The sequence below is a fragment of the Jaculus jaculus genome, chromosome 5, assembly GCF_020740685.1.
Source record: "Jaculus jaculus isolate mJacJac1 chromosome 5, mJacJac1.mat.Y.cur, whole genome shotgun sequence".
Lineage (NCBI taxonomy): Eukaryota > Metazoa > Chordata > Mammalia > Rodentia > Dipodidae > Jaculus > Jaculus jaculus.
Window position 1 is genome coordinate 4,691,910 of NC_059106.1, and position 12,781 is coordinate 4,704,690.

Genomic DNA, 12,781 nt, shown 5'->3' on the forward strand with positions numbered 1-12,781 from the left:
CTCCTTTGCGGTACAGTGGGGATAATGGGTGATGCATCATTTATAAGTCCGATCAGGCAACAGCCAGGATTGTCCAGTGTTCAGGACCTTAAGCAGACATGGTACCCCATGAGGCCGAGGGAAAGCATGAGCTCTTGTGTTGTATGATATCACAGTGAAGTTTCACAGGACAGGCCCACCTCCAAGGCGAGGTCAGTGAGAATTCTGATGAGAGAAAATTGCATGAAATCTTAGGATGTCCTAAGATCAGCCCTTACATAGAATCACAGAAGTCCAACCTCAGGTGCCTCCCCGAGGCCTCCGCTGTTACTCAGTGACACACACTGCTCCCCTAGTCCCACGGTCTGGAAGTGAAGGGGCCCCTCCTTAGCCTTAGATGCAAACCTAGACATCGTTCACTCAATGCATGCTTTTGGCTACCAGCATGGGCTATTGCTGGAACTGGGGTATACACTCCAAGTCCGAGGCAAAGCAAAACAAGTAAGAGAGCGTGTGCTAAGCTCTACTCCACACCCAGTGGAGAGAGAATGGCAGGCTGACTCGGTGGGCTCCCTTCAGTCAATGACCCTGCAGACACCCATGAGGAAAGTCTGGCAGAATGCACAAGGCAGGCCCTTGAGTCCTTCATAAAGGCTAAATTTTCATTCCAGGAACGAAGAAAAGTTAGTGAAAGGTTTGGGTTTTTTTTTTGTTTGTTTGTTTATATTCTGTTTTGTTTTTGTTCTTTCCAGTTTGTAGCCCAGTCTAGCCTCAGACTCATGATCCTCTTCCCTCTTTCCCCCTACTGATGAGTTAGCAAGTGTGGGCCACCGTACCCTATCTAGTAGAAGGGTTTAAGTGGGGTGCTATGATCTGATTTGTGCTGTTAAGCCGTTCTGGTGCTGGGGTGTCATCAGTGGTAAGGGCACTTACCTAAGTGTGTTCTCTCTCTGCCTCCCTCCTCCCATCTCTACCCTCTGTCTTCTTCATTCCGCCCCCATTTCTCCCACCCTTTCCCTCTCTCCTTTGAAGTACTGGGAGAGAGTCCTGTGGCTGGCTGGTGGTGATCACTTAGTTGTCCCAGTGGGGAAGCAGTAGCAAAGAGGCTATGAATAAAATGCCTTCTGTGGCTTCTGTTGTATTCCTCAGGACATGGACTCCAGGGTAGAACAAAATGTATAAGAAATACATTAAGTGTCCTTGGGGAGGTGAAGGCTATAAGATTAGACAGAGAGAACCCAAAGTCACACTGGGAAGATGGCTCAGAAGTTAAGGTGCTGGCTGGCAAAGACTGACAGGCTAAACTCGATTCCCTAGCCCCCATCTAAAGCCAGATGCACAAAATGGATCAGATGGCTGGTGTTCATTTGCAGCGACAAGAGGCCCTGATGTGCCCATACTCTCTGTCTATCTAGCCCTCTCTGCTGTCAAATAAATAACTAAAGAAAATAAAGTCACAAAGTCCCAGCCATAAATTGATGGCACATCAACATATTCCTTCTCTGGAAGCGGGACTTCTAAATGTGCAGAGACCAGATTCATGGTGCCAGGGAACACAAATGCGTCCCAATGATAGGAAACTATGGCTATGTTGGCATTCAAAGCCCATGTAATTTACCTTTAGGAGCCACAGCCCAGATAATTGCTGTTGATGTGCGGTACACGTTGCAGCCTGAAGAAAGGTACTGTACCCCACAAGGCGTCATGTCCACGCTGATGCTTCTGTCAAGCCTCCAGTGGTTTATTGGAAGAGACAGCGCCAGCTAACAACTTTGGAGACTAACTGCCCCTGCACTGAAAGAGATAGAGAAGGTGGCAGAGTAGAGGTTACATATGGGCCCACTAGCCAATGCCCGTCTACTTAATACCACTGCTAAATGTGCAGTCTGCCAACGGGGGTAACTTCCTTTTCCAGGGTAGCCAACCAGACCACAGTGGTAGGTCTCTTCCATCTTGGTGGTGAAAAAACATTCCTCTTTATGAGTCAGCATGTGTGCGTGTGTGTGCGTGTGTGTGTGCGCGCATGTGTGTCTTTGTGTCCTGCCAGGCAGATCAGCCAAAGTACCATCCAAGGCCTACGGACATGTAGCCTGTGTGACCAGCTACTTCCGTGTAGCTAGCTCTGTTTCTTCTGAGTGGCACTTTCTAACCCACCAGCTGAGAAAGGACGGGGAAGGGAGCAGAGGAGAAGGACAGCCAACGTTCTGCATCTTATGGTCTCATGAGCTGTCTTCGCAGTCTCTGCGGAAAGCCTAGGCTGCTGCTTTCTCTCGTGGCTTTGCTCTTGGCTCCTCAAAAAACCTTTCCATGCCTGCCCCTCCCCCCGTGTTTCACTCCATCCCCCAAACTAGCTTCTCCCTTCTGACCCAGGTGGTAGAGATCTGGCTGAGAGCTGCCACTCCTTCGGTCTTGCCATCCATCCTTGACGCCCTTCTCCATCGCATCCCTCCTCCCCCAGGCTAAGTGTGGCCCGGGGGAAGCGTTCATCTTATTTTCCCAGCAAACTCTCGGAAGGGAGCTGCCCGCCACCGCCCACCGCCGCGGCCACGCCCAGCCCGCCGCCTCTTGACCTGAGCACTCCTGAGGACCTAGCTCACACCGTGTGTCCTCCTTATCCCTCCTTACCCAGGGCAAAGGACCTCAGAGTCCCTCTTCCCCTTTCTTCTATGAATTAAGGTTAGAGATGGGAAGGAGGAGAAGAGACATGGCCAGTAAGGTGCTTTCCAAAGAGCTCATCCGGAAATCCGCCCATTTCCCTTCTCTAACTTTATTGCTTGCATCTGGAATGTTACCTAAAATCTCGTGTTGTCCATACTTATTCTCCAGCTGTGGTAATATTTCGGTGGGGTTGAAGGGCGGGACAGGGGTGGGAACTGGCTGATGGCAGTGGGTCACTCTGCTTCCTGCCGCTGTCTCTGCCGCCTGCTCGCCACCTTCCTGCCATGATGATTGTCCTGTCTGCGACTGTGACCCAAACTAAACCCGCCGTCCCTTTTGTTGTTCTAGCAGGTATTTTGATCACTGCGGCGAAGGAACAACATAGCCTTGTAGTGACCTTCCCCTCTGCTGGGACAAAGCAGCTGACTAGAAGCAGCTGAAGGGAGGCCAGTTTTGCTCTGGCTTATCAGCTCAAGGGGAAGCTTCATGATGGCAGAGGAAAGAAGGTAGGTGATAGGGCAGTGGCTGGGCACCACCTTCTTGCCGATGTCACGTGGACAACAGCCACAGGAGAATAACCCAGCTGGTACTTGCAGACTGGGAGCTGATCAGCCTCAGTATGGAACTGCAGCGACACACCTCCTGCAGCAAGACGCCACCTCCCAAGTCGCCGCGAGCGGGGCGAGAGCACCCAGGACGCACGAGTTTACGGGGACCTCTGACTCAAACCCCCTCAGCAGAGAAGCCAGGCAGTTGATTTTTAAAGTCAAACTTTTTAGTATTATACCCTGGTATCCTACCTTACTCTGGATCAAATTCTCTAGTGTACCTTTGTTTGGTTTTATTTTGCTTTGCTTGGGTCTGGCTTTTTGAGGCAAAAGTATTATCTGAGGCTGGCCTCAAAGTCACAACCATTTTGTCTCTGTCTCTCGAGTTCTAGGATCACAGATATGTGCTACCCTGCCTGACTGTTGTACCTTGAACTACTGAAGCAATTTTAACAAATTGTTCCTTTTTTAATTAAAAATTTTATTACTCTATTTTTAACTTTATTGCAGGAACATATTACATGATGGTCATATTCCCTTCCAGTTATATTTTTATGCTCCTCCTCCTCTGCCCCATTGCACTGAGGTCCCTCCTCACTGGGGTTATTAGTATTCAGTGTGGAGTCAGTCTCTGTGTGGGACGTGCAATGACTCAGAATATTTCTTCTTACCCTTACATTTACATTTTTACATTACATTTACATTACATTTTTCCTGCCCCCATCTTCTACAATAACATCTTATTTCGTAGGTGTATGTAGGTTCTAACTACGAACAGTAACACAGAACATAATTGCCTTTGAAAGCGAGTAGATGGGGAAGAAGTATTAACTTTTTTATTTATTTGAGAGAGAGAGAAAGGCATATATGTATGTATGTATGTATGCATGTATGCATGCATGCATGTATAGAGAGACAGAGTGGGGGGGGCACATCAGAGCCTCTAGTCACTGTAAATGAATGCCAGATGTATGCGCCACCTTGTGCATCTGCCTTATGTGGGTACTGCAGAATCAAACCCGGGTCCTTAGGCTTCTCAGGCAAGTGCCTTAATTGCTAAGCCATCTCTCCAGTCCAAACCATTAATTTTTTAATCAAAACACACATTGGTCTTTTGACATGTAACAATTTCTATCTGTTAAAAGTTAATATAGTATAGAAATAATATGCATAAACCATATGAATAAAGTTAAATTGTATATTAATTAAGTTAGGCCATATATCAAATAAAAATGGGTTATTTTTATTTCATATGAATCAAACAAAATGATTTTGATTCTAAAATACAATGTAGAATTGCCTTAAACCACTTTGTGGAGAAAGGGTGTTTTCTTTGCTCTTTAGGTATAGTTGTTCTTTTAAGTAGAAAATTTCAGCAATAAAATGATCAAAACCACTCACATCTCAAACTGAAGTTTTAGACGGGTAGGCATGCCATGTGCCTCCTTACCGCTTAGGAGAGACTGAGGAGGGAGGGCTGCTGTCCTCCTGCAGCTAGAGGCGCTGAGAGGCGAGGCTCACTGCTGTGTGGCAACCCTGCCTGCTGTGCTACTATCTTCTAGTCAAATGTAGGCCTTGGGCACATCCTCAAAATCCAGCAAAATAACAGTGGAGCAAGAAAATTGAAGGAAAATTAACCTAGGCAAAACACATCAATAAAATGTAGGTAATAGAAAGCCAAAGAGTTGAAGTGACTTAGCAGAGAAAAAAAAAAAAAAAAAAAAAAAAGCTCAGGGCTGGAGAGATGGCTCAGCGGTTAAGCGCTTGCCTGTGAAGCCTAAGGACCCTGGTTCAAGGCTCGATTCCCCAGGACCCATGTTAGTCAGATGCAAAAGGGGGCTCATGCATCTGGAGTTTGTTTGCAGTGGCTGGAAGCCCTGGTGTGCCCATTCTCTCTCTATCTGCCTCTCTCTCTCTCTCTCTGTCACTCTCAAATAAATAAATAAAAATGAACAATTTTTTTTTAAAAAAAGCTCTAACTAAATAGCTTAAAGGAGTGAAAGGAACAGAAATAAAACATGTGTACATCACAGATCCTAGCAACATGCAGCACTTGGCAGTCATGCTTGAAGGCTGGGCAGTGAGCAGTTCACAAAGGAAGATAGCTTGTCCATGAGTAGCTGGACCCTGGGTCCTTTTCCCTAACCAAAGGGCTAATAACTCATTTGCCAGGCACAGCTGAATGTACTGAGCTCATGGATGCACTGAATGAGTTCTCTCGGCCTCTGCTGGCACTCTGCCCTGCACTGACGACTTAGCTTATATCTCTAGGCAGGAGATTTGACATTGACTAGCCTGAAAGCAAAGAGCACATTTCAGAGTCCTTCCATGAAACATAGTGGAGTATATATATTCATGTGTTTTGCATCCATGGATTCAACTATGTATCAAACGTATTTCTGAAATGTTATTTTTGTACTGAACCTGTGGAGACCTCTTTCTGGTTATTATTGCCTACACAATAAAGTATAACCATTTTTTATGCAGAATTTACTATGCACCTAGTAATGTAAGTACCCTCGGCATAGTTTAATGTACACAGGAGAATGGTCACAGGTTCTATTCAGATGCTGTGCCATTTCCAAGTAACTCCTTGAGGTTGTGCAGCTTGGCACCACTTCTTGCCCTCTCCCTCTCTCGGCCTCCTGGCTGCCAATGTCACCACCCCATCCTCCTGTTCCTGCCACCATGTTCTTCCCTGCCATGAAGAAGTGCATATTGCTCAAACTGTAAGCCAAAGTAAATACCTTTCCTTTCTTAAGTTGCTTGTTGTCAGATACAGCAACAAGAAAGCAACTAATACAGAAAATTAGGACCAGGAGTGGGATTATTGCTGTGATAAACCTGAGCATGAAGTTATTAGGTTTCTGGAACTGGTTTACAGAATGAATATGGTGGAAGACTCTGGGCTTCAAAAGCCCTTCAACACCGCAATCAGAGGTAAAAGAACCATTCCATTGGGAGTTTGGAAGACACAATAGCTGAAAAAGCAAGAGGAAGAAGATAGAGAGAAAGATTCCTTGGTCTAGAAGTGTGACTGCTGCGTGGGATGTGTGAGGAATGCTGAGAGAACCATGGATAGTGGAGACGCAGCTCATGAGACTTCAGAGGTGAACAAAGACCCTATTAGGATCGGGCTGTTGCTGTTGTATTGTGGCAAAGAAGTTGGCTGCAGTTTCCTCATTTACTGAGAACTTAAGCAAGTGTTAAGTTTAAAGGCAATAGACTAATGGGTTTGGCAGAGGAAATTCCAAGGCACAATCGCATTGAGTATGTGGCATGGTTTTTGTTTACTACTATTAACCAGGTCTACAGTGAAAGTGAGCAACACAGAGAAAAAAAGATATGAAAAGCATGCCATTTGATAAGGAACAAATTTGAAACTTTCCATGAGTGTGGAAAAAGCAACTGTCCCTGTTAGAGATTAGCACCATTCAAGGGAAGTCTACTGCTTTTCCCTGGGAAAGATGCCTTGGGAAAGATGCCCTGCGAAAGCCTACTACTTTTCCCCCTAGGAAAGATGCCCTGGGAAAGTCTACTACTTTTCCCTGGGACAATAGGAAAGATCCCCTGGGGGAAAACTCTACCCATGGAAAGCTCTAGCAATTGAAAGTACACATTCTTTTGAAAGGAGGAGGCCTGAAGGAAGAATACTGAAGACCTCCCTGCTCTCCATCAGTACACAGAAGCTGAAAGCCATCTAAGGTCCAAGAGAGGAACAGACTCCATCCTGAGCTAGCAGCACAACTTGGCAGCACCATCCTCAAGATCCTGGTCTGGCTTCATGGTTTAAGAGAGCCACTGAGGCTGAGCAATGTGAGGGTGGATGGATTTCCTGCAAGGGGGACCTGCGAGGTTGCTGCACTGAAGCCCTGAAAGTCAACCAAAATTTGCATGGCAGACCCATGGATGTCAAAGATGGGGCATCGTCTAAGAAAAACCTATAAGCTCTAATATACCTAGCCCAAGAAAGAAGCCATATGTACCGCAGACAACAGAAGTGGAGGAGTTGGAACCACATGTGTCTTTTAGAGCCCAGACAATGGTTTTCTGTAATTTATAAATTTTTTAAGAAATTTATTTGAACTTTAATATGTGACTTTACTGTAAATTGGTTGGATTCCCATTGGATTATCCCATTTGGTCTCCTCTCCCCCACCCCCATTCCACTGAGGGCCTGCCTTAGTGGGGGTGTCTGTAATCACCGTGGGATCATGATGCACCAGTCAGTTCCTGTGGGGAGAAGAATGCCTCACAATAAGCCTTCCTACCCTGTGCCTCTTACATTCCTCCCATCCCCTCTTCCTCAATGTTTCCTGAGCCTTAGCGGGTGTGTTAGAAGTCTTTTTAAGTGTTAAGCTTCCAGCAGTCTTTTATTTTCTGCTTTGATGAAGTTTGTAAACATTTATTTATTTATTTAGATAGGCTCATGTGTTTGAATATGCTGTCCCCAGATAGTGGGGAAGTTTGTGGAACCTTAGGACAGACCTTTAGGTTTTATAGCATAGGCCTAATTTCTGTCATCTCTTTACATCCCTCCTGAGGATGTGACCAGCTCTGCTTTCTGTTTCTGTTGCCATGCCTTCCCCATCACAAGAGAGTGTATCCCCCAGGCACTGTAGACCAAAGTAAACCCCTCTCTTTTAGTTGTTTTGTTGTAGTTACCTTTGTTGCTATGGAAAAACACCCCCTCCCCCAAAGGATTGGAGGAAAGGGCTTCTTTTGGCTTACACTCATGAGGGGAAGTTTCACCATGGCAGGAGAAGACGGTAGGGCAGAAGATGGACATCCCTCCTTGCCACAGCAGGTGAAGATAGCAGCAAGACAGTGAGCTGAGCTAGCCCTGGTGAGCTTGAGACAATAAACCTCGAAGTCGAATCCCAGGGACATCCCTTCTCTGGCAAGGCTCCGCCTCCCAAACTGCCGCCTGCTGGAAACCAAGCACCCAAAACATATGAGTTTATGGGGTATGTCAGAGTCAAACTACCACATGCTCCTTGCCACCAAAACATCAAATAACTAAGGCAGGACTATAGCATCCTTGCATGTTGGTATCTGGGACTGCTGGAACCAACACCCATGGATTCCTAAGGACAAAAGCACTGGGGCTGGAATAGGGAAAGTGAATGGTTATGATGGGGAAAGAGCGGTGAAAGCAGAATTGTATACTCTTCTTCTCAAATAATAATTTGTTGACAATCTCAAAAAACAGAAAAATTAAGCAATCACAGCTCAAGCATGCTGTTTAGGAATGTGGAGATGTTTCAGTTCTTCAGCACCCACATAAAGCCATATGCACAGTGTGGTGTAAGCATCTAAGGTTCGTTTTCATCAGCAAGAGGCCCTGGTGCGCCCATTCTCCAATCTCTCTCTCTCTCTCTTTCCCTCTCCCTTTTTCTTTCTCTCTGTATCTGTTTGTCTCTTTCTGTCTAGAAATAATTTTTTTAAATGGTATAGCAAATAAATCTTTCCTCTTTTTAATTTGATCATCTCACATATTTTATTATAATAACAGAAGGCTAACAAGATGGGGAATTATTTTTTCATCATGAAAAAGTCAAGATACAGAGTATGACTAAAATAAAGAGTGAAGAAATAATTGGGAATCTTAACCCAATTGGCCACAGCTCACTTCTTCAACACATCATTCATCAGATTCGCTCTAACCTTGGCTCTTCCCCTTTGTACTATATTCCATTCCCTAGCAAAAAGTATAAGAAAATAAATAGCAGAGTTAATGGTTCAAATTTTCCTTTTTAAGTTATAATTACCTTAAATATTTTTATAACTTATTGAATTAAAATCTCACTATTTTATTATCGGTTGACTTTTTAATCTAAGAGTAGAGAATACTATGCAGATTTTGAAGACCATTCTGTGTCACCAAACACTTGCTCTGGATTTTTGAAAAGTACAAACTGAGAGCAAAGCACAGTGGAATGTAGGGAACGTTATTTGATATAGAAAATGCATAGTCTGGCCAAGAAGTGATTATTCCAGAAATCCTCATGGAGAATAAAGGATTTAACATGAGACTTGATATTTTGGAAAAACAAACTGAGGATTAATAATATCCGGGTGATGTCTCCCAATTACACCCAAGGAAACACTGAAGACGTCTTAAAGAATGGCTTCCAGATGCCTAGTAAATCATGTGTCCATTTCAAGTGGGAACATGGCTAGGGAGGATATTTCTTATTTTGAGAAAAAAAAAATGTGTTCTTTGAGTGACTAATAGTATTTTTCCCTTCCATCTTGTAGCACTATTAAAGAGTTAAAAGAAAAGGCCAGTAGGCCTTTCAAATAATGAAGTAATGGTTAAACTACTTGTAATGAAAATGGGTTTTATTGATCAACATAATTTGTTTGTTAGAAAACCAATAAATTAGGGTTATAGTGACATTACTTGTTGATTTCATAGGCTAGGATATATCTTAGATTCTTATAAAGTGAAGGATAATTATAAAAAGTGAGGTAAGACAAAAGAAAGCAGTATGACACTTTGCAGATATTCTTGGGTGCATATAGTTTTCAAAAATATCTGGAATCTGGAAACTTATTTCCTAAGCCATTTACATCCACATATCCTTTGGAAAGAGTTCATGTGTACCTAGTGTGAAGGCTATTGTTCAGCTTACTAATAGAATTCCCATACTCCTATGGCCTTTGTGGTTTTGTCATTTCCTCTGACACACTCCATTATGGATTTGCACAAATCAGTCTGTCAGGATCTACTAGCTTTGAGAGTTGGCATCATGAAGAGCACACGGTGAGGCCTCTGACTTAGTTTTCCATATTGAAACCTTCCTTTGAGTTTCTCTCCCCTCTATTACCTGGCAAGTGTTTGTAGGTGAGTAGTTCTTTTCTGGGTCTTGTCCCTGGGTTCAAAAATAACAAGAACCGGGCTGGAGAGATGGCTTAGCGGTTAAGCGCTTGCCTGTGAAGCCTAAGGACCCCGGTTCGAGGCTCAGTTCCCCAGGTCCCACGTTAGCCAGATGCACAAGGGGGCGCACGCGTCTGGAGTTCGTTTGCAGAGGCTGGAAGCCCCGCCGCGCCCATTCTCTCTCTCTCCCTCTATCTGTCTTTCTCTCTGTGTCTGTCGCTCTCAAATAAATAAATTAAAAAAAAATAAAAAAAAATAACAAGAACCTCAGAAGCAAACTGTTTCTAGGGAACATGAACAGGTTGGAGTTAGATATTATAGAACAGAAACTAACATGTGCACATTCTTGGAGGGGTATTCCATTTACTCAACTAACTATCCTACAGAGGATATCAAGCATAAATATAGTAGTTGGCAATTTCCATGGATTTTAAGTGCTTGAAGAAGGGGGAAGGAAAGGAAGTCTAAATGAATCAAATTAATGTTGTAATCTTCCGTTTCCTTCCTAAGTGGCGAATCATCTGACAATAAGAGCAGAAGCCCCGATTAGCAAACCAGACACAACACAGCAGCAGTTGTCATTTGAGGGAACCGGTTTTACTTCTTTCATGCTAATTACCTAAGTGTTACTGGATCTGTGGTACCACACTGGGATTAAGACAACAATGATGCTATTTTCCCCTTTCCTTTGCAAAGGTGTCTACCACTGTGGCATTCAGTAAACTTAGTCTATATTAACTAGTATTAAGTTCTGATGGGAGAAACAGACTCCAAAAAAACAAAACTCCAGTAGCCCAGGAAATTAAACAATCACTCAACCCATGGGATCTCATGAAACTAAAAAGCTTCTGCCCAGACAAACATACCCTAATCAGAGCTGGTAGATTAGCCACTGAATGAGAGAGAATTCTCACCAGCTATACCACTGACAGAAGCCTAATATCTAGAATCTACAATGGACTCACAAAACCCATAAAAAATCAACCCACTCCCAAAATGAGGGAGAGAACTGAATAGTGTTCTTGCGTTCTCAGAGGAAGAATTACAAATGGTAAACACACACTTAAGAAAATGTTCACCATCCCTAACCACTAGGGAGATGGAAATTAAAACAGCCATGAGAGTCCACCTTAATCCAGTAAGGATGGCAATCATATATACATATATACATATATACATACATACATACATACATACATACATACATACATGTCAAACAACAACAAATGTTGCCAAGGATGTGGGGAAAAAGGAACTCTCATTGACTGTTGGCAGGAATGTAAACTTGTACAACCACCTTAGAAATCAGTGTGACGATTCCCAGCTACCCCTTACTGGGCATTTATCCTAAGTGCTCCATGCATCATCACAGAGCTATCTGCTCAACCATGCTCATAGCTGCTCAATTCATAATAGCTAAGAACTGCAACCACCCAGGTGCCCATCACTAGACGAATGGACAACAAAGTTGTGGTACGCTTACACAATGGAATTCTACTCAGCAGTAATTAGAAATGATACAGTGAAATTCGTAGGAAAATGGACAGGCTTGGAACAGACCAGACTCAAAGAACTCACACCATCACAGAAAGACAAATGTGGCATGGTGCCACTCCTCTGTGGTTCCTAACATGGACCAGCTTGCGTTGCTGACATAGCTGACAGGTAACTCAAGGCCCAGACGACAGGGATGGCAGAGTTTGGGCAGAGGGGAAAGGGAGGATGCGAGAAAACAAACACAAAAGTAATCCCAAAATGAACTGGCACCATAGAAACCTTTATTCTTGAAGAAAGACTAAAAGATTTAATCCTTAACAAGAGTGGGGTGGGGGGGTACCTGAAAAGAAGGGCCCTAGAGATGGAATAAAACCCAACCTTAAAATTTCATTTTGGTCTCTGGCTTGTACTACCCACAGTGAGCTGCTGATCCGGCAGACCTACGAGGTCCCCAGGACAAGACAGGCTTCTGTCACAGCACTTGGTTACCCACGTGAAGCAAAAGGTAAGTCCCTGTTGCTCAAGACACCGTATGCTGAGGTCACAGAGCATGGGAGACCTGGCTGGAACCCTGGAGACAGCCAGTCCCCAGGAAGCCTGTCTAGTGCTGGAAAGTGCCACATGAGCTACTGGGGGAAAGTGGCCAGCAATGGTCTGAGCAACCAGAGGTCCAAACTTCGCAGAAGCAAACACCTTGACAGGATGACACTCAGCCTTGGTGGGTAACAAATTGCTTTCTGATTGGCTGAGAGACTGGCTCTGCAAAGGAACCCATATCTGGAGTTGGGAGCCAGATCAGAATCCTATGGAGGCAAAGATTTTTCTTTCCAGTGTCAAGCTCTCACTAGTCTTTGGCTAAAAGAGGGGTTACATACATCAAATTCTCCCTATATTAATAATGTGTATCCCATTTAAACTATGCTGACTTCACTCCCCACTGGAGAATCTGTTCTTCTTCAGAAGGTAGTGAGACCCAGGGAGATAAACCACCCCTCGCACTTCAGCCACGACCCAGGCGAGACCACAGAGGACGTGGGGAGACAGCAAGAGAGCTGCTTCCAGGCTGAACCTGATAATCAGCGCCAGGGTGTGGGAGACAGACCCCATGGACGCTGAGTGCTTACCAGAGCAGGGGTCCAGAGGCTCCTAAGAGCTCATCACTGAAGTGGACTTAAACTCACCCACCACAGCTCAGGGAATTTGCAGAAGAGGGGCC